Source organism: Pelodiscus sinensis, chromosome 4 (genome assembly GCF_052426305.1).
Source record: "Pelodiscus sinensis isolate ZL-2025 chromosome 4, ASM5242630v1, whole genome shotgun sequence".
NCBI classification, from domain to species: Eukaryota; Metazoa; Chordata; order Testudines; family Trionychidae; genus Pelodiscus; species Pelodiscus sinensis.
This window is the reverse complement of record NC_143055.1, coordinates 100,199,513-100,221,402: the sequence shown is the minus strand read 5'-3', so window position 1 is coordinate 100,221,402 and position 21,890 is coordinate 100,199,513. Positions and strand designations below refer to the sequence as shown.

Below are 21,890 nucleotides of genomic sequence, written 5' to 3'. Positions count from 1 at the left end.
ACTGGCTTCAGGCACACCTCTTATGGAAAAGAGATTCTCATCAACTCATAAAGGCTCCTGCCACTAAACTTGGAAACGTGCTTTGTTATTGAAGGTATTAGAAGGGAGTCAATTTGATATTCACAGTGTTTAAAAATGAATCTTTAAAAATGGTAGGCACCATTTAAAGTTCAATGTGTCTTTAATATAAAACAGCTTATTTTTGTCTCTGCACAGGGAGAAGCAGTGGGATCCTGTTCTTCATCTAAGGAGATATTATAGGTATAGTCACTGACCCCTTACATGATGACTAGATAGGGCTGGATCATAGTAATATGGCGTATGGTAGCACTTGGCAACGCAAGCTGTGTTAATTTTTTTTAAGCTAGAGAGTCAGGGAGAACCTCAGAGGATTGTTTGAAGTCAACAGCATCAATAAAGAATCCTCTTTATTAATTACAACCAACCCTTGACTCTTCTTTTCCATGAGAAACACTATACTCTTTATATAAACTGTAAACTAGCTCTGATAAATTAGGGATGGCATCAAGCCATTCTTACATGGCTTTTCCTTCACAACCCCACAGCTAGATTTCCAAACAACTTCTCATTGGACAAAACTGAAGTCAGAATTTCAAAATTAACTGTGCCAGAAAGCTAAGATTTTGTATTTGAAAGCAAAATCTGCTTAGTAGCATTGACAGAGTGGAGGCCCTGCAGTGTCTGCAAACATTGCTAGTAATTTAAAGATCTTTCCACTAAATAGCACTGAAAATCATCAGTTTGATTAGTCCAGTATTTTACTGCATTTTTTAAAAAAATGTACACAGGCAGTGAATGGATGTGGTGATGTCTGGAATGTAACATTAAAGGAATTATGCAAAAGTGTAGAGGAGAGAGAAATAGAGGAAGTGGGAGAAGAGGAAATGGCATGATTTGAATAGTGTATTTGCTGGGCATAAAGGAAGGTTTAGGATACTCAGTTCTTGGATCTGAAAATCTAGGAGCTGGGATAGTTCTCACTTTTTTTCCTTCGTATATTCCTAGTTAAGGAAAATTGTGTGTTTTCTTCACTGACCAGCTACTTATGCATGAGACACACCACGCAGTCTTTTCAAGTCTGACGGCTCCTGTTTTTAGTGCCCAATACAGAATTATTGAGTTGGCTGATGATTCACTATTATAAAAACCATTCTCTTCAATTTCCTGATCATTTTTTGTTTGTTTCCAGAGTTAGAGCAATTCTCCTACAGTAGAAAAGCAACAGAGTACATGAGGGAAAGGAAATTTTGTTTCTGTTGCTATGGATCTGACAGAGGAACCCCTTTATAAATTTTATTATATGCAAATACATCAAGAATTCAAATACATTGTTCTTGGGAAATAATCCTTTGGTAGAGGCCCCTGGGCTGCTAGCTCAGTGGCTTTTGCAGCTGTCTTGGTCTCTTCCTCCGTCAAGCAGATCCATGTTTTTCCTCTTGCTACTTCCTGAGCTCTGATGCTGTGTACATTGCACCATCACTCATCTGTATCAAACCCTCCTCAAAATTCACTCCTTTCCATAGCTGATCTTTTTAAAAAAAGGGGAACAAAGAACTTACAAGGGGGAATTCATAGACCAGTCAGCCTAACTTTGATAGCTGGAACAACTTGTTAAGGATTTATAAGCAACTAAAGGACAGACAATAGGATTGCAAGGAGTAGTCACTTTGGATCTGAGGATGACATGACACCCAACTGGAAGGAGTGGAAAGTACTTTGGCAGGTAGGATTAGAATTCAAAATGACCTTGACAATTCAGAAATTGGTGTGAAATCAAGAAGATGCAATTCAGTAAAGAATGCAAAGTACAATACACTTTAGAAAGAAAAAATCAGATCTACAGCTACAAAATGAGTAATAACTGGCTAGATGATAGAACTTCTGGCAGTTATTGTTGATTCACATTCAGTTCCTAACCTTCTTTTGGCAGCTCCACATAGTGGATTAATCCCAGTCTAGGGTGTATTAACAGGAGTGTTGGATACAAGACATGGGAGGTAAATGGCATTGGCAAGTGAGATGTTAACTAGAGCACTATGTCCAATTCTGAGTCCCACGTTTTGGAAAAGATGTGGATAAATGGGAGAGAGACCAGCAAAAAGTGATAAAAATGATAAAAGGTTTAGAAAACATGACCCGTGAATGAAGTTTTTTAAAAAATGGACATATTTACTGGGCATAATTTTGAGGGGAAAAAAGACTGAGCAGATAAGTCGTCAACTTTCATAAAACTTTTATAAAGAGGGTGATAATCAATTGTTCATGTCCATTGATGGTGGGACAAGAAGTAATTGATTTTATCGACAGCAGGGGACACTTAGGTTAGATAGTAGGAAAGATTTTCTATCTGCATCAGTAGCTTCACATTGGATTAGATTTGCAGGGATGACTGAGAAATCCATTTCATGGGAGGCTTTTGAAGACAGGTTGGATAAACACTTGTCAGGGATGGTCTAGGATTACATGGCCCTATCTCAGCACAAGTTGCAGGACTTGATGACTTCTCAAGGTCCCTTCCAGCCTTGTATTTCTGCGATTTCTATGCTCCACTGCAGCTCACTTTCTGGCAACTGTCCCAAGACTTTAAATTTATTTATAACCCAGGCACCAGCAGAATATGTCCATCACACATTGGTCTCCGCACTCTCACTGTTAGTCCGTATTCCCCCTTCCCCATCCCCAACCCCTCTTTCTTGATTTACATCCCTGGCCAGAGTATGTATAATTTAAGTTCTACACCAGGCCTGCGGTGTGCACTGTGCACACTCCTGCATTTCTGAGGAGGCCATGAAAGGATTGGAACCCTAGTGACAACTTAAAAAAGCAGGATTGTTGATAGCGCAAGTTTGCCTCTTACAGACAGTTAAAAACAGTTGCTAGAAACACAAGATAAGGAAATAGGACAGAGGCAGGGTAGCATAAGAGCATATGAGGTACAATAAGTATATACGTACTGTTTGCTAATCAAGGCAGGAGCCTGTCATTGGTAATATATCTTCAAAACACCAAGTTCACCTGTGGTGCTGTAGACCTAATGTGATATTGCTAGTCTGAGACAGACTATTTGCGCTACCAAACAGTCCTTTATTTAATCAGTGCTACACAATTGTACTTTGCACCATATTATTTAGTACTGTTACATTATCTTGCAAGTACAAAAGGATGAGCCATTTTCCAAGGTTTTTTTGATGATTCCCAGCTGTTGATGGACTAGCTTAGCAGGGGTGTTCATTCATGGTTTCACAATGCAGATAGGGACTACTTCTCTCAGACATGTTTGTTTACTCTAACCTCAGCATACAAATCAGCTGGAGTTTTGCCATTGACTCGGTGGTATGTGACTAGGCCCTTAACATTGTAGTAAACCTGATGTCTCTTACTGTGCATTGTGTTAACTCCCAGAGTACCATCCAGCCAGTGCAGGACTCCCTAATCCTTTCAGCCTAAAAAATGGGAAGTCTAGTTTGAGGTTATGATGATGGGTTCAGGAAAAAGGACTGGAATCCATCAAGCTGGCTGTGGCGGGGAGTTGGGAGTGAAGGGCTGGGAGCCAGGCGGGCAAGAAGTCAATCACTGGCAAAAGGGGCTGGTGGATAGCCAGGTGGGGTCTGTAAATGCGGGGGAGGCGAGCCTTATGGATGGGCCTGAATGAGATCGAAGGACAAGCTGAGGCTGTGGGATCTACAAGCCAATGCATGGTTGCCCCTGAGAGGGTGTGGCCTAAAGTGAGAAGAATTCCCACCTTCATATACCTGTGCTGGACGTAACCGGGTGATGGCCTGGGACCTGTGCAATGTTCCCTGTAAGCTGAGTGCTTGTGCGACCACTCGGAAGACATTCAAACACTGCCCAGCTGATTAGTAGAGGGCCCTCAGCCAGGATTTATGTTTCTACTGGTGGTGCGTTTTCACACATGTCTCGGTGCACACTGCACACAATGATGGGAAAAATCTGCACATGGATGGAAAAAATTAGAGGAAATGTCAGACCCATGTGTTGTGTTTTTTGTAACTTCAAGGGTAATTGAAGTTCATTTCTGGGGCAGTCAAGCCACCCTTTTCCTGTTCATCTGACTTAGAGTGTTTATATGGATCCACCAAGGATTACAACTCGAAGATCCTAGCATTTGCAGCATTTGCCTTTGGGTATGTGGTACACTTAATATGCTACTAACCATCTAGGGGACTGGCATACCTCAATACTCACAGAGATCCCTGCTGTGGAGTTAGCTACAATATGTTCGGAATTCACTGTTTTTTATTGACAGGGAGGGAGTACAGGGGAGATCTAATGATGGGCTTGCTTTCTTTATAGCATGCCTCACACCATGACATGAACAGATCTGCTCCAACAAGAGTGGGAGAGAAGGGACAGCAGCTGGTTGGGTGTTTTCCGTTAGGGCCCTGGGATTTTTGGAGCTTGTTTTTTCACTTTGGACTATTAGCACCCTGAATTGGTTAGCTTTCAGAGCATTCTGCATGGTTCATCTTTTCTCCTTTCTGGCTAGGTAAGGCTGGCCAACAATGGCTTGGGGATTATTAGATTTGTTGCTGGAGGGTTTATTTGATTTTATATGAATAATTGATAGATTGGTTTGAGAGCCCAGGATTGCTCTTTTATAGTAAAATAGCAAAATAAATAAAACCACACATACCACCAGCGCCAACAAATAATAGGACTGCCTATGGGTTTCCTGTCCAATATAAAGCAGTGGGGCTTCAGATGCATCCTGGCAGGACCCTGCACGTCGCATTGCAAGGCAGATGTCCCCCAAGAGGAAAGCAAATAGTTAAAATGTACTTTTGAGCAATTCAGAAATGCTACTAAATCGAAGAACACAAGGAAATATGAAGATACAGAGTAAGCATCAGAAGATGGTAAATACATAAAAATGAACCAAAGACTGGAGGAGGAAACTGAATGAAACAACATTGAAATAGTGAAGACCAAAAAAAAAAAGAGGATTGCCACAATTTTCTTTATCAGCTTAGGATTGGATCTTGGTCCTAGAATACAAGAAGCCTGCGATGGCCTCACTTAAAGAGTGGAGAAATGCTGATACCCGTTTTTGGGGAAAAAATTGCTGAAAATGTGGCATGCTGAGGTGACATTTTCATGAACATGAGTTTGTAATGCAGCAGGTTCATAGATTGGTTGAAAAAAATTGGGGAGGAATATATTACACACGTCTCTTAAAGGAATGCTAATGTGAATATTATTTCTGCATGCAGCAGATAATACAAAAAACCTTGGTGAGTATAAAAGTTAAATACAGACAATGAGGATTTATTAATAAAGCTCTTAACAATTATAACTGTAACAGATCCTACCATTCTTTGCAGAAACACTGGTTGCTTTGAAACCTGAACATTCTTTGGAATCTTTGAATAGTTCATGGAAACTCCAAACAGATGCTGATTAGTCAATTAGATTCATTACAGCTATGGAGATTTATCCTGTTTTTTTTTTCTTCTAAACCTAGCTTTAACTTCATTTAAAAACTTTTAGATTTAAAAGATATCAAGTAGTTTAGGATTATGTGATAAACAGATGCCAAGGTCATATACCTTCCAATCTGCTCTGTTCATTATTTCATAATAAAAGACAAAGGTTACAGCTGATTTATTAAGCAGTTTGATATTGGGGAACTCCAGGAACACATGGGATCAGTTTAGGTCAGGATCAAAACTCTATAATTTATCTGAATAGCAGCTTCCACACCAAACTCACACTTATTCATAATGTATGTACAATGCAGTTACAAAGTGCTGATTATTCACTCATGTGGAGCTATTTCCTAATCTAATCTGGCAGCAGATAACTTCCCATTTGTGTCAATGGGATGTCTGCACATGGATGTGGGTTTTGTAACAGAGGAACTTGCTTCATGGGCTGGTGAGTCTGGGGCTAAGCTACCTCTGATTATAAGATGAGTTCTACCTGAGGAGCATTAGGTAATTCTCAATAAAATGGCAGCAGGTGGCTGTAGTGGGGGCAGAGAGAAGCAGAGATAATGTTCAAGAAACAGAAGCCCAAGGAGTTGTAGCTGGCTAGGCGAAGTTACTGCAGGGAGCAGTTTGGCTCCTGCAGAGACACTGACTTGTGACCCAATTCTGACAGAGAAGGCTGGAAAACTCTCAAATAAATGGGGAGAGAGTGACTGAACTGGAGTTGGGAGCCCTGTGGAGAGCCTGAGGTGCAAAGAAGAAGTGTGTGTGTGTGTGTGTGGGGGGGGGGAATAGAGGCAGTGCACTGCAGAGAAACTCTGGCCACAATGGAGTGTATGGGAGGCAGCCAATTATGTTAGCAGCTGGTGTAGTCACCAGCCTCTCTGACCCATCTCTTATCAGGATGGGCAGTGACTCAGTGGCAGAGAGCTAGCTGAAGGAGATACTGTGCCACACCTGACAATAGCTGACCCCAACTTTTATCTTGCAACCTCTACAGGATCAGCAGAGGTGATAGGTGGTGCTACAGGTGACCTAGTGGAATCAGCAGCTGTGGCAGGCGGACCACCACCATCAGCAGCAGATGAGGTATGCCTGGGTTTCTGTTTCCAGTCTGTGGAGGTGGGTGCCAACTTGTTCCTGGGGATTGGTCACCTCAGAAACGGAGGAAAGTAGAAGGAGGGGGGACCAGGAGGGGAAGGAGAAGGTGAAAAGAACAGGCACAAAGTGAAGTCCACCCCTTCAAGAGGGATAGGTTACTGAGGTCAAATTCCAAAGCCAAAGTGGAGGACAGGATTCAGGAGATCCTTACACAGAGGGAAGGAGATCCCAACACAGAGGGTAGAGGAGAAAAAGGCCATGAAGCTCTCATGGCTGTAGTGAAGGGAGAGGATGCTCAGGAAACAGAGGCTTGTGGAGTAGTAGCAGGCTTGAAGAAGCAATTGCAAGGGACAACATTGACTCTGTCAGAGATATCGAACTGTGGCCCAGCTCTGAGAGAGCGGGCTACAGCACCCCAATTAAAGGGGAAGATCAGCCAAACTGAGTTTGAGGCCTGGTGGCCCACTGTATACTTAATGATGCAATAAATTGGACACTCGGTGGAGAATATTGGAACTTCCTTTGGACTGTTGAGAATTTAAGAAGCTCTGAAGAAAGGGGAAATAGAGGCAGGGCATCACAGTGGGATTCTGGCCTTTAGGAGACCTACAAGAGGCTGCCAACAAGCTAAAGGACTGTATTCAGCCTATAACAAACAAATGTTGGCCTAAACCTTGCAGCCCAGTTCTGTTCCTCTTTAGTCATTTGGGAAATATCTCCAATTACTTTAAAAGGAGCAGGAAGGAAGCAGAGTCCTCACTCAGGCAAACATTCCTTGGAATGCAGCATTTGCTCCGAATGGAATGTGGTGCTAGAGGAGGCCACACAAGCAATTACTGACTGTAGGTGTAAAATCCCACCTAATTTTTTGAAATAGAGAATTGGTGAATGGATGCGATAGGAAAGCAGAAAAATGTGAGGTCGATCAAATGGGTCAGGTTTGTTATGCCATGTGGCTACTTGCCACTGTTAAAATTTCTGGTGTGACTAGAGATGGATAAAATAATAGTGAAGTGTGTGGAATTCTTACTGTAAATATTAAAAAGTGCTGTAAAGTTTGTAAAATGATTGGTAATGGGAAATGTCAAGCTATTAAGAGTGTCTGAATCTGTATTTGGAGAGAGTTTGTAAAAATCTAACTTGCCAAGTGTCCCTGTTACCATATAAACCAACCCAACCAAGCAATAGTGTGTGTTTTTTTTTTTAAATGGGTACATGCTCTGTTTTTAATTGATGCTCACTGAGGAAATCTGTAACTTTTTTTCTTTAAAAAAAAGAAACTTTAAAATGCTAGCGAAATAATTAATTCTAAAACTGGGACAACATGAGGCTGGACAGAATATGAGACTGACTTCAAAGGAGGTACAGTTGACTGTGTGAAAGTATCATAACCTGGCCCTACATGTCATCTTTTTATTATTTTATTTTGAATGTCAGCTAGAATTTTCTCCCTCCGTTGATACAAATTGAAATTTTGGAAATTAAAGTCAATATCTACCATGACATCACATTTTCAGAGCTACTAATATGTCCATCTCATTTTTGCATCCCCAAATTTAATCTTTTTTTTTCTCCTCCTCTGATTATGATCACTTCACATTGTTCTAGCTATGTTGATTTCTTTTCCCTCAACTGAAAGAAATGGTACTAGAAAGGCTCGCTGTTTACTAATACTTCATGTTTACTTCCTGACTTTTCTTTTTACAGTTTAGTGATATCAGCACTCTTAATATTTGCTGTCATTAATAAAGGAAAAGTGGAAACCGTAAACTCAAAGTTTCTCTCATTGGAGATTTCCATCTGCATGCTGTAAATTTAGGTTTAAATTCTTTGTAAGGATTGAATTAGGCCTTAAAATTCAGAAGTAATGCTGACTGATATAAAGTGCCAATATTTAGTGTACTGCACTGTAATATCAGATTACATTATCTCTTTTAAATGTAAGCTGTCCATACTCTCTGAGAAACCTCGTGGCATCTTGAATTCTACTGTGGTAAACGTGAACAAATGTTGATTAATAGGGACCATTGCAAGCCAGTTTAAAAAGTCACTTATGCACTTGGGACCAGATTTGTAAAGGCCATGAGGGCAGGGGACTGGACTCGATGACCTCTTGAGGTCCCTTCCAGTCCTAGTATTCTATGATAATTTAGCCATCTAAAACTGCTGGTAGGCACCTTGTGGCTTTTGAAAATACCTTGTTGCTTTTGAAACATTATAAATGCCATTTATAATACAGGCAGTCCCCGGGTTACGTACAAGATAGGGACTATAGGTTTGTTCTTAAGTTGAATTTGTATGTAACTCAGAACTGGCATCCAGATTCAGCCGCTGTCTACAGGAAGACCGAGTCAGAGCGGGCGGCTTTGCTCCGCGTCTCCCTAGTCTGCTGGGGGGCCCCCTCCAGCAGACCAGGGAGACGCGGAGAGGCTTTTCTCGCTGCGGAGGACGCGGGCAGTCCCGCCACCCGCATCCTCTGCGGCAAGAAAAGCATGGTCGGGGGGGGGGGGGCGCACTAGCTGCGCCCCCCCCCAGCAAACCAGGGAGATGCGACGCGCCGCGGTCCCGCCGCCCGCGTCCTCCGCGGCTTTGCTGCGCGTCTCCCTAGTCTGCTGGGGCCCCCCCAGCATGGAGACGCGGAGCAGTTTTTCTCGCCACGGAGGATGCGGGCCCAAACACCAACTCAAATGGACGCGGGCCCAAAAGCCCCGTTCGTATGTAGGGATCCGACATAAGTTGGATCCACGTAACCCGGGGACTGCCTGTAATGCCATTAATAATCTGGCCACTGAGATCCATTTAATATTTTTTCAGTTGTGTATAAATCGCTTTTGAAAAAAGAACTTTGGCCCCTCAGTCGCTTAAGTGCTTTTGAAAATGTTACCATAGGCTCATAAAGCAATGTTAGTTGCTCGTAAAAACATGAGTGGGATAAGCCTACAGAATAGCTGGAAAAAGTTTCTCATTTCCTCTCGTAGTTTTGGAAACTTACACTTACTTTGCTCTAAATTCATATTTAACACAGTGAGCTTGTAAACATTTGTCTGTGGTGAAGCTGTGTGTGCTATGATGAGGACATTCTTCCGATATACTTTTCTACGGATGGCTTGCTTTTGTTTGTCACTTTCTGCTTACTCTGGAAGTGAAGTTGGTGTTTGGGCTACATAATGGATAATGGCATGAGATGGAACAGAACAAACTCAAACCACTATTCATAGAATACTGGAACTGGAAGGGACCTGGAGAGGTTGAGTCCAGTCCCCTGCCCTCAAGGCAGGACCAAGCACCGTCTAGACCATTCTTGATAGATGTCTAACCTGCTCTTAAATATTTCCAGGAATGGAGATTCCACCGCCTCCCTAGGCAATTTATTCCAGTGTTCAACCACCCTGACAGTTAGGAAGTTTTCTTAATGTCCAGCCTAAACTTCCCTTGCTGCAATTTAAGCCTATTGCTTCTTTTCCTATCATCAGAGGTCAAGGAGAACAATTTTTCTCCCTCCTCCTTGTGACACCCTTTTAGATACTTGAAAACTGCTATCATGTCTCCTCTCAGTCTTTTCATTCCCAAACTAAACAAAACTGATGTCAACCGAGCTCTGGACACTTTCAGCAGCTGAGGATCTGTCTCATATTGTTCAGGATGAGTATTGATTAAGCAGCTTTTCAGGTGAGACTTCAGAAGAAGTTAGCTAGCTATGTATGTAAAGGAGAGTTGCCAGCTTTGGTTAGATCTATTCCTGGAAGCTTCATCATGTGACCTAATCTTTCATTAAAAAGTCACCTTTTCTTGGAGATCCTCCAGGAGGATTCCAGAGGTTGGCAACCCTCACGTAAAGTTGAGAATTATTTTGAACCTTTTTTTTAATGAGGGACTTCTATTTATGGAATGTTTTTTTTATATAAGTTTATTTTCAAAGTTTGTGTCTGCACCCAGTCTCCCCTCCTTTCTATTTTTTTATACATAAATCAGCCTTCCCTATTCTCACTGATCCAAACCTCAACCTAGGAATTAAGTAGGCTTACTATAAGGCTTTACAGCTAAGAAATAAGAACAGCTTTGAATTTGGGCCCTTACATTTCAGTGGGACTCATGCTTAAAGTAACTTGCTGAAATTGGACCTATGTTAGAAAACATAAGAGATGTTCTTCTTTTACACGAATTAAATACACGGGAAACTATCTTTATCTGTAATGTGAGTTGGCCTTGTTAATTAAAGCTTATCCTTTTTTAGTCATTGATACAATTTTTTTTCAATTTACTTTGTAATTTTTAGAAAATTAGGGAATGTTGAAAGATCAGTGTTTGAGTTCAGATCCTCTTTTCTATGAAAACTGGGCTCAGACCCCCTCAATTTTTTTCTAAGTTTTGATTCAGCTGTAAATACCTTAAACATTGTTTCTTAGGACATTTTTGCATTCCTCTTCTGTTTCCAACTGGAACCAATATGTTAGGAGCATGAACATCTTTAAAATGTTTGACCCACTTTCTCGAACTGAACACAGCTTGATGAGTTTGGGAAGAGACCAAATCTGAGGCTCGCTCCAAATGGAACCAGTTTGCATATTCCAGGTCTTTCCTTTTCCCCACTTTTGCTCACATTTGACCCATTTAAACAGTGAACCTTGAGTAAGACACGAGATTCCCATATACAGTAATTACTCATTTAACACGTGCCCGCTTAACACGTTTTCACAAGAGTACAGTTTTTTTTTTTTAAGGGAATGTTTTTTGAATAATATGACCGTCCTCGAAATAACACAAATAATCAAGACTACTTCATGCGATGGTATAACTTGGCAGAAACAGTGGTAATATGCATGAGCGGATCAATACGCGTGGTCACAGCACTCCTCTGCTCACTCACGTGTTTATCTTTGTGTTTTAACAAACTGTGGCAGCTTGTTTTGCTAGTTATCTTGGATTGCTAGATATCTAATGCTGACATTGACAACCCAGCTCCAACAAAAAATTGACTTTGCCACCAGCACCTGACACCCGACACCCACCTTTTCCAATTTTTTAATGGGAAAATTGACCCCGCATAGCACGTTTTCGCTTAGCATGAACATTTTCAGAAACGCATCTATAGTGTTAAATGAGGAATTACTGTAGACATAGGACCAGTTTCTACTGTAACAGGGTAGCTCCACTGAAGTCTATGGAGTCGCCTGAGGAACATTTACTCCACAATATTTTCTTCAATTAAATTTTAATTGAAAATAAGATACTGGAGCTGGCTTTTTTTTTTTCATTTGGTTTATAGTAAATCCAGGCAGCAGCAGCCACAAGATGACTGATCTATAGAAAATAGAAACCATTCCTTACTCTGGTACAGCTGCCTTGCTCCCCACTTCTGCCAAAAATCACAACCTCTTCCAAGAGAACACCAATGAATCAGAAAATGTAAATGCTTCCATTTATTTGTAGTAGTATTGCTATTGCTAGCTTTGGAACCTGGTCTGTCTGCTTCTTAGCTAATTAAATGGACACTGTGTGCAAAGATAAAAACGATGATTCTGGGTCAGTCCAGCGGTCCATCTAGCCCAGTATCCTGTCTTCCAACAGTGGCCAATACCAGGTTCCCCAGAGGGAGTGAACACAACAGGTAATCATCATATGATCCCTCCCCTATCATCCATTTCCAGACAAACAGAGGCTAAGGACACCATTCCTACACATCCTGGCTGCTAGCCACTGATGAACCTAACCTCCAAGAATTTACCTATTTTTTTTCTTGAACCCTGTTAGTCCTGGTCTTCACAACCTCCTCTGGCAAAGAGTTCCACAGGCCGACTGTGCACTGTGAAGAACAACTTTCATTTTGTTTTAAACCTGCTACCTATTAATTTAATTTGGTGACCCCCTAGTTCTTATGTTAGGGGAACAAGTAAATCACTTTTCCTTATTCACTTTTTCCACACCAGTCATGATTTTATAGACCTCTGTCATATCCCCCTTTAGTCTCCTCTTTTCTAAGGAGAAAAGTCCCTGTATTTTTAATCTCTCTTCATATGGGACCTGTTCTAAATCGCTAAACATTTTTGTTGCCTTTTTCTCAATGCCAATGTATATCTCTTTTGAGATGAGATGACCACATCTGTACACAGTATTCAAGATAGGGGCATGCCATGGCTTTATATAGAGGCAATAAGATATTCTGTGTCTTATTCTCTATCCCTTTTTGATTTATTCCTTACATTCTGCCTGCCACTGCACATTGAGTAAATGTTTTCAGAGAACTATCCACAACAACTCCAAGATCTCTCTCGAGCAGTTATAGCTAAATTAGTTCCCATAATATTGCATGTATAGTTTGGATTATTTTTTCCAATGTGCATTACTTTACATTTACCAACATTAATTTTCATTTGTCATTTTGTTGCCCAATCACTTAATTTGGTGAGATCTTTTTGAAGCTCTTCAGTCTGCTTTGGTCTTAACTATCTTGAGCAGTATAGCATCATCTGCACATTTTGTCACCTCACTGTTTACCCTTTTCTCCAGAATATTCATAAATAGGTTGAATAGGATTGGTCCCCGTATGTACCCTTGGGGGCCACCACTAGTTTTAACTCTCTATTCTGAAAACTTACCATTTATTCCTACCCTTTGTTTCCTGTCCTTTAACCAGTTATCAATCCATGAGAGGACATTCCCTCATATCCCATGACAAATTACTTAAGAGCTTTTGGTGAGGGACCTTGTCAAAGGCTTTCTGGAAATCTACATACTATATCTATTGTACATCCTAAATCTACATACTATATCTACTGGATCCCCCTTGTCCACATGTTAGTTTGACACCCCCCCAAAAGAACTCTAGTAGATTAGTAAGGCATGATGTCCCTTTACAGAAACTATATTGTCTTTTCCTTAACAAATTATGTTCTGACAATTTTATTCTCTACTATAGTTTCAACTAATTTGCCTGGTACTGACATTAGATTTACTGCTTTATAATGGCCAGGATCACCTCTAGAGGCCTTTTTAGATATTGGCATCACATCAGCTTGTGTACCTAATATACAACAGTTCATAGCTCCATTAATAGTGCTGCAATTATATTTTTACACTTAATTCGACAGTTAACTTGTACTTTTTAAATGATGCCTTTTTATCTCTCACTGCTTCTTTTGCTTGGTTAAGCTACGGTAGCACTTTTTTGGTACGCTTACGGGGTGTGTGTGTGTTTTGTTTTTTTTAATTAAATGTGGGTGTACATTTAAGTTGGGCCTCTATTATGGTGTCTTTGAGAAGTTTCCATGCAGCTTGCAGGGATTTTATCACTGTACCTTTTAATTTCTGTTTAACTATCCACCCCATTTTTGTGTAGTTCCCCTTTCTGAAATTAAATGCCAAAATGTTGGGCTGCTGAGGGGTTTTTCCCTCCACGGGGATGTTAAATTTTATGACATTATTCTCATTTTCAAGCAGTCCAGTTATATTTACCCTTTGGACAAGATCCTGCGCGCCACTTAGGACTAAATCAAGAATTGCATCTCCTCTTGTGGGTTCCAGAACCAGCTGCTCCAAGAAGCATTCATTTAAAGTATCAAGAAACTTTGTCTCTGCATCCCGTCCTGAGGTGACACGTATCCAGTCAAAATGGGGGTAGTTGAAATCCCCCACTATTGAGTTTTTAATGGCCTCTCTAATCTCCCTTAGAATTTCATAGTTGCTACCACTATCTTGGTCAGGTGGTCAATAATATATCCCCACTGCTATATTCTTATTATTGGAGTATGGATTTACTACCCATATAGATTCTATAGAACATTTTGGTTCACTTAAGATTTTTACTTCACTTGATTCTACATTTTCTTTCACATATAATGCCACTCTGCCATCAGCATGACCTATTCTGTCCTTCTGATATATTTTGTATCCTGGTATGACTGTGTCCATTGATTGTCCTCATTCCACCAAGTTTCTGTGATGCCTATTATATCAATATCCTCCTTTAATAAGAGGGTGAACTAGAGTGTTATCTTATTGTTTAGACTTCTAGCATTTGTGTATAAGCACTTCAGAAATTTGTCACTATTTATGTCTGCCACTTCTTAATGTGTTACTCTTTTTCATGAGATTGTTTCTCATCTGATCTTACCCATACTTTGTCCTCTTCTATCCTCTCTCCTTTACTAGAACATAGAGAATCTCTATTAATAGACCCTCCCCAGGAGATGTTGCTGTCCGATCATATGCTCCTCTGCACCCATTGGCTTTCCCCCAGCCCTTAATTTTAAAAACATCTCTATGACCTTTTTAATGTTAAGTGCCAGCAATCTGTTTCCATTTTGGTTTACGTGGAGCCCATCCTTCCTATATAGGCTTCCCCTTTCCCAAAAGTTTTCCCAGTTCCAAAGATGGGTTTCTTCCTCGGCCTACGCCATTCTTTCTGAGCTATAGATAAATTTATTGCGTTTGTGCTTCTGTCTGTCCATGAGTCTATCCATCAGTCTGAGAGTGCGTTTGTTCAGAAACTTCTCCTAAATGGTAAGAGCCAGGATTACCAAGAGTGGCCAGCTGCAGCCACTCAATGTTTCCAGCCACTGGTCCAGGGAAGTCGCCTCCTTGCTTGAGATCCTTCCACTCAGCTGCAGGACCAGACCAGGTTGGGAACCCTAGCAGCCTCGCCACTTCAGAGCCATAGACCAGGGCCAGGTATTGTAGCACCAGTGCCCCCCACAGACAACCTGGAGGGGGAGCCGGTCAGTTCAGCCCCACTTGCCCTGATGAATACCACTGGGGCTGAGCCACACAGCCTCCCCACACAAAGGAGCTGGCATCCAGGGCAGAGCATCACATCCCTGACCCTCTTATTCATCATGGAGGGCACACAGCACTGCCCCTCCCCCCCGGAGGACCTGGGGAGCCAGCATCTGCAGTGCCATCTTCACTACTGCGGGTGACCCCAGTGAGGCCCCCCAACCTCCTGCCCTAAACCTCCCCCAGCCTGAATCCTCTACCCCTTTCTCTGACTCTTGAGGCCCCCCCACAACCACCCTGACTTCTGCATATCCCCACATAGAATCATAGAATACTAGGACTGGAAGGGACCTCGAGAGGTCATCGAGTCCAGTCCCCTGCCCTCATGGCAGGACCCAGTACTGTCTAGACCATCCCTGATAGATGTCACCACCCTCTTGCCCTGAATTACCCAAACAATGCCAGGATAGTCTTTTAGTAAATTATATATATTTAGGCACATAAGAACAGATCTACCAAGAGACTTACGTGGGTGCAAACACCAAGATTTATGCGCCCAGTTAGAGTAAGTGTCTATTCTCACTTGATGAAGGGAACAAATTTGGACATCACTCTGAATGCCCTAACCTCTGGCCTAAAGAGTATTCTGATGCACACACTGACCCTGGGTACCCATGTCCCTTGACAGCTTTGTACTTGTCAATCTCCGCATCTAAGTTCTCTCTGGTTTGTTAATGTGTCTTAGCTCCTCCCTAGGAAAAAATATAACAGATCTATATATCTAAGAACAATTAGATATATCTAATGCACAATTGAAACACATTCTTTCCACAGTCAGCTTGCTCCCATGAGATCAGTTTGGACCCTTAACGCTCATGCTGGGGTGCTGCTTTTCCAGTCATTTGAGAATTGATGTCTATATCCCAAAGTTAAAAGATAAGCATGGAGCATATGAGGTCCCAAGTAAGTTTGGCTACAATGATGGATAAGTTCATAATTGCCAGTGGGCCAAGCCTCCTAACTGGGAAGGAAATTTGGTATAAAGTAGAACAGGTCCTCAATTCACTGCAGGTTATTTTTAAAAATGTTTTGCTTCTTGTGGTTTTTGGAACAGATGTACTTCCTTGCTGATCCTGACAAGAAACCGAGCTGCAGACTTTATCAAATAGTTGAGCTACTTGGCAAGCTTCCCTTAATTTTCCAGAGGTTGATCTCTGTTGAACCAGGTCTCTTGCCAAATCTTGAAAAATCATTCTTGTCTGATTACATTTCCCTACCCCAAACAGTACTCTTCTCCCATGAGCTAGCTGCATAATTTTTTCTCTTACATTGTCAGACTTTATAAGTGCATGAGGTTTGACGTTTTGAAGCTGGTTTAGGAAGCAGGAACCTAGATGCTTTCTCTAAAACCAATTTTAAACTAATCAGGCAGGCTCAGCACTGCTGAAAGGAGTTGATGATAAATTGTAGGGGATTGTCCTTTTCTGCTCTTTGAGGCTCTTTAATTTTCAAGATAGGGTGGCAAAACCATCCTTTGAGGTTGGCTAAGCTAGCTTTAAGAGGAGATAAATCCATCTCTCCTGTGCACTGGGCAGAGAACTCTTGTACCTGATCTTTCCCGATGATGATCTTCCTTTTTCATTCACCCATCATGTCAGCATTTGGAGAGAGAAGCTAACTGAGATTACAGCCAGTTGCAGCAACTTTCTCCATCAGGACCGTTATAGGCACTATGCTCAGCAGCAGCCATCTTGAAGAGTGGTGACCTCTGCTCTCCTTGGGGTTCTTGGCTACTTGTAGAGCTCCTAGTAGACAAATGCCTGTTGCTATTTCAGAGATTTTTTTGGAGCACCTGTTCCTTTATTTGGAGGGGGAGGGTAGACAGGTCAGCTGGGTCCTGGTCTTCAGCTGGAAATGGTTCTAGAGCTCAAAGGATCTTCTACTCCAAGCTGCAGAGCGTTCCCTGGAGTTATATCTTTCTATCTTTAATTTGGTTCTTAGTATCCTTGGCACTGCCTTTCAATTTTGTGAGCCTGCAGAAGAGATGAAGCTGACTTTTGTATACCTTAGTATCTTCAGGGTCCACACATGGTGGAAGGAGAATACATTTTACAGGGAATGGGGGGGCTGGTCCAGGTTGCAAACTGGTACATGTGTGGGAGGGGCCTGTTACAAGCTAGTATTGGCCCCCCAAAAATTATGTTTGGGTCCTAGGTATCCTCTCCAGAATGTTGTTGTGAATTATATCTATTTTATTTTTCAAAACTGGTATGTGAAAATCACTGGTATTCTTACCATAAAGGAAAACTTCTTCTATTTGTAGTGGCTAGCATTGCACTCTTCCCTAATCCTCTGTAGGCAGTCAGTTGGTGGTTTAATTCCTTTTCCCATCCTAACCTCACATTGGCCCTGATCCAGTAAAGTAATGAAAACAACACCTATCCTTGGAGTCATTGATGCCAGTCACGTTCATGAGTAGATCTTAACAAAGCATTCTTAATAAAACTTTCATGCTTAAGATTTGCACACATGTGTACATCAGAGCCGTTGTCAAAAGTGGTCCAGCTTTGAAGGTGTGTGCTTGTGCAAATGCTCACGAGAAATTCAAATGCTGACCAACTGATTAGCCGAGCTAGGTTTTGTTGATTTGTGCACATTTGCATATGCGTCCATGTACATAATTATTCCCCACATAGAATGAAAAGAATAGTAGGAACATTGCCTACATGCCTTTTTTCTTTTTCTTTTTTTTTTGTTCTACTAAAGAACTGTATTTTTTCATTTCCTTATGTAGTCCTGCATCACAGTTAGATTTAACTTTACCTAACTTACAATGCTCTTGGAGGACCTTAACTTAATTTTTTTACATGTCTCTTATATACTTCAATCTTTTTTTGAATGAATATTCATTGATCATTTTTGTAATATTTTTTCCAGCCACTTTTTCCTCCCAGGAGTCAAATTTTTGATTCTTCATATATATTACTTTCCAAATATGAGCTGAAGTCATTCTGTGCAATATGTTTGGCCAGAAACTAATGATGTGATAGGTTAAGCAGCAGCTGAATTGTAGCACTGAGCTTAGATAACCCCAAATAGCAATGTCTGAAAATACATAGAATAAAAAACCCTATAAAGCATGTGGCTCTTCACTTAGAATCTCCAGTGCGTGTCAAGTCTGTGAACTCAAATGTTTTGATGGTAAACTTTGTCTGGCAGTCAGTAGTTCTCATCACGTTTGGCACTGTGGGCAGAGTCTGTTTAGATAAGACTCCATATGGTTAGCAAGGGGATTGAATCACTTTTCACCTCAGTGAGGTAAGGGGGCGTCTCTTGGTCTGCGCTGAGGGAGCTGGTGGAGTTCATAATGCAGCTGCCTGCACATGAGCAAAATGGTGAGTTCTTAGATGCTGACAGCATGTTCGCCATCACACTCTCAAATGTTTAGTCCCCCGCCTCCATACCCTACCAAAAAGCAAACAGAATTAAAATACAATCTACTTTAGATAAGTGAGCAAACGAATGTGGAATGTAAAATGCTACAGAATAAACATCATATGTTGACTTGCCTTTGCCAGCTAGAAGTTCATCTCAGAAATGAAAACCACTGTGTGGACATCTGGGTTGATGGTCTGATACGTCTCATCAATATGAATATCTCTTAGAAAGAATGTAAAAAGAAATGACATTTGCTTTTTTGGAAATAGAACCCTGGTTTGGGAGCCTATCATTTAAGGCTTTAGTTTTCTGTTCCTGCAAACAGACGGGCACGTGTGTAAATTTTATTCACTTAAGTAATCCCGCATAAGTGATTTGTTGTATTTATGTGTGTTTTCAGGATCTGGACCTTATAAAGCCCATGTTAAATTGACATAATTAGCATGTAAATAATATTTTTTTAAACAAATATCCTGGGGTTTTGAAAACAGTGCAACGACTTCAATTTATACCATGTGAGAATCTGGCCAATATGACAAAAGATTGTGCAATAGTAATATAATTCAGCTTTTATCGCTTGTGGGTCTAGAGACTCTTTTGCTAATTGTTGTCACTAGTCTCCCTCTATGCCTTATGAAAATTGGCTTCTGGATATGAATATGCAAAACCATTTAAGCAACCTTTCAATTTTAAAGTTCCAATCTGGTGAATCTGTATACAGTAATTGCTCGTTTAACACGCTGCCGCTTAACACGTTTTCATAATAACATGATTTTTTTTAGGGAACATTTTTCAAATAACACGACCGTCCTTGAAATAATACAAAAATATTCCAGTGGCCGACTACTTCGTGCGGCGGTATAAGTTGGTGAAAATAGTAGTAATATGCGTGAGTGGATGAATACACGTGGTCACAGTGCTCCTCTGCTCACTCGTGTTTATCTTTGTGTTTTAACAAACTGTGGCGACGTGTGTTGCTAGATAGCTAATGTTGATGTTGACAATTCAGCACCAACAAAAAATTGACTTTGCCGCCACCGATGGAAACGCAACCCCCGCTTTTTCCATGATTTTTAATGGGGAAAAGTGACCTCGGTTAGCATGTTTTCGCTTAGCATCTATAGTGTTAAATGAGGAATTACTGTATTCTATTTTTGTGCATGTATTATTCTTGTATGTGAAGTTAGAAATATGAAGTGTGGATCCGTTTATAGTTCTCGTTAGCACATTTAGAACCATTGTTGATGCTCCAGATCTTAATTACTCAGTACTGAAATCAATGACCTATGAATAGTCTTGTCTGTCCTGAAAGCCCAAACTGTGGTTGGTCCTAGAAAGATATGTGACCATGCCACCTGGTACTGGAATCCATCTTGAACCTGGTATTTTTCCATGGGGGGGGGGGGGAGAGGGCTGAACAAAGGGTTCCCACCCTGGGGAAAAGTCTGTTTAAACAATGGGAAGCTATCCGTTCTTTCTCTTCAGCTGGCCTTTGAAACTACCTGCCCCACCCCAAGCTGTTACAAAGAACATTGAAGAAGCTGTAAACCCAGGCCAGAGTAAAGATAACTCTGACTCAAAGTTTTTTTTACCTGAGATGAGATCAGCTGTTTAGGATAAGAATGTGCATTTAACAAATTCTTTAGTGGATTAGAACCAGTTAAGCCAGTTTTTTGTTCATTTTAATTTAGTAACTTACTTGGATCTGACTGTTTTCACTTTCAGCTACTTAAATCCTAGTTTTTATACTTAAAACACTCTTGCTTATTATCAAACCTAGTGCAAATGATTGTTATCTAGGGAGAGCAATCACTGCGCATATCTCTCTTCCATTGATAAAGGGGATAGACACTGTAAAAGCTTTACACAGAGTGAGATGGACTTATGTGGAGTTTTGGTCCCTTTTAGGGGTTGGTTTCCTGGATGCTAAACCCTTTATAGTTGAGCCCTCCTGGAGTCAATGTCTGTGTTGCTTTGCCAGGGGGAAATAGCCCCAACTCTTTGCCTTGGCTGGAGGAGACAAGAGCTTCTGGTTCAGCAGGACAGGATGGTGGGACTCCCAGAGAGCAAGAATGTGGGTGTCAGTAGCATGATCATCACATCAGGGGACAACCTTAAGGGGACCTTTGTGATTCAACCCGACACAATTGTATTTTAAGAATGCAGAGTTTCGAGAGTGATTTCCCAGAAATTACAAATCTGATAAAGTAGTGATTCTCCCCTCCCTTCAGTCACTAAACAGTCTTGTTTACATCTCATGCCAACTGAAATCAGTGGGAATCTTTGTACTGACCTCAGTGTTCAGATGTTTTGATCACACACTTGGCATGCAGTGAAACTTGATCCTTGAATGTAGGTCTCAGTCATTACAGCCTATGGATATAAAAACAAGGGCTAGATTGTTACTGGTGTGTGTGCTGGTGTTCCAGACAAAGGGCATAAGGAGCTTGTCTTGTACATCCTATGGTCAGGGTCAATCTCCATATACTCAGCACTGAACTGGGGGGGAGGCACCATGAGCATACCAGGGAACTCTTTACCTTGCCCCAAAGTAAGACCACTACAACGTGAGCTAACAAATTTGAAATCAAAGGAAAGCCTCAGAAAGAGTTGATGCTATATTCAGTCCAATGGGATTTTATTTCTTATATGGTTAGAGTTATGGTTGGCTGGCTGGCTGGCTTGTTTGTTTTAAAAGATATAGGAAAAATAGGTGGTTTAAGCAGTAAGCTGCTGCTTTCCTTGACGTTTTTATTACTTTCAGATCTATTACCAGCAAACCTGCCCTGACACTAATCCTAGGCCCCCGTGATTAGACCTATTGTCACCAATGGAGGTACTCATGTGAGTTAAGTGTTTGTTTTCAGGACCAGGGCCTTAATGACCACAAGTCAAAAATAAAGTAACACCTGTACTGGAGATTTATTTATTTTCTGTGTAAGAACACTATCAGAAGCTAAACAGGCAGGTGGTCTTTGATCAAAAATGAAACCATTTCAGTAGTAATGAGACGAACGTAAGATTCCTGACTTAACCACATCTTCTTCAGCATTTGTCAATACATTCTTTTTATGGTCCCTCTGCTGTCCAGAAATATTTCCAGGCTAGTAATCTATCCAAACCAATTTGATGCAGTGGTGTCACCTCTGGAAGAAATGTGGCTGACTTGCC

The 21,890-nt window shown here is 41.2% G+C and overlaps 1 long non-coding RNA gene across 2 annotated transcripts in view; it reads left to right on the top strand.

Annotated features, from left to right (window-relative positions):
* Positions 1-21,890, top strand: part of LOC142829572 (uncharacterized) — a 142,297-nt gene that overhangs the window by 58,110 nt on the left and 62,297 nt on the right. For both annotated transcript variants that reach the window (XR_012904099.2, XR_012904100.2), the window contains exon 3: positions 6,469-6,557. This is a non-coding gene — a long non-coding RNA (uncharacterized LOC142829572). The remainder of the gene's footprint in view (positions 1-6,468; positions 6,558-21,890) is intronic.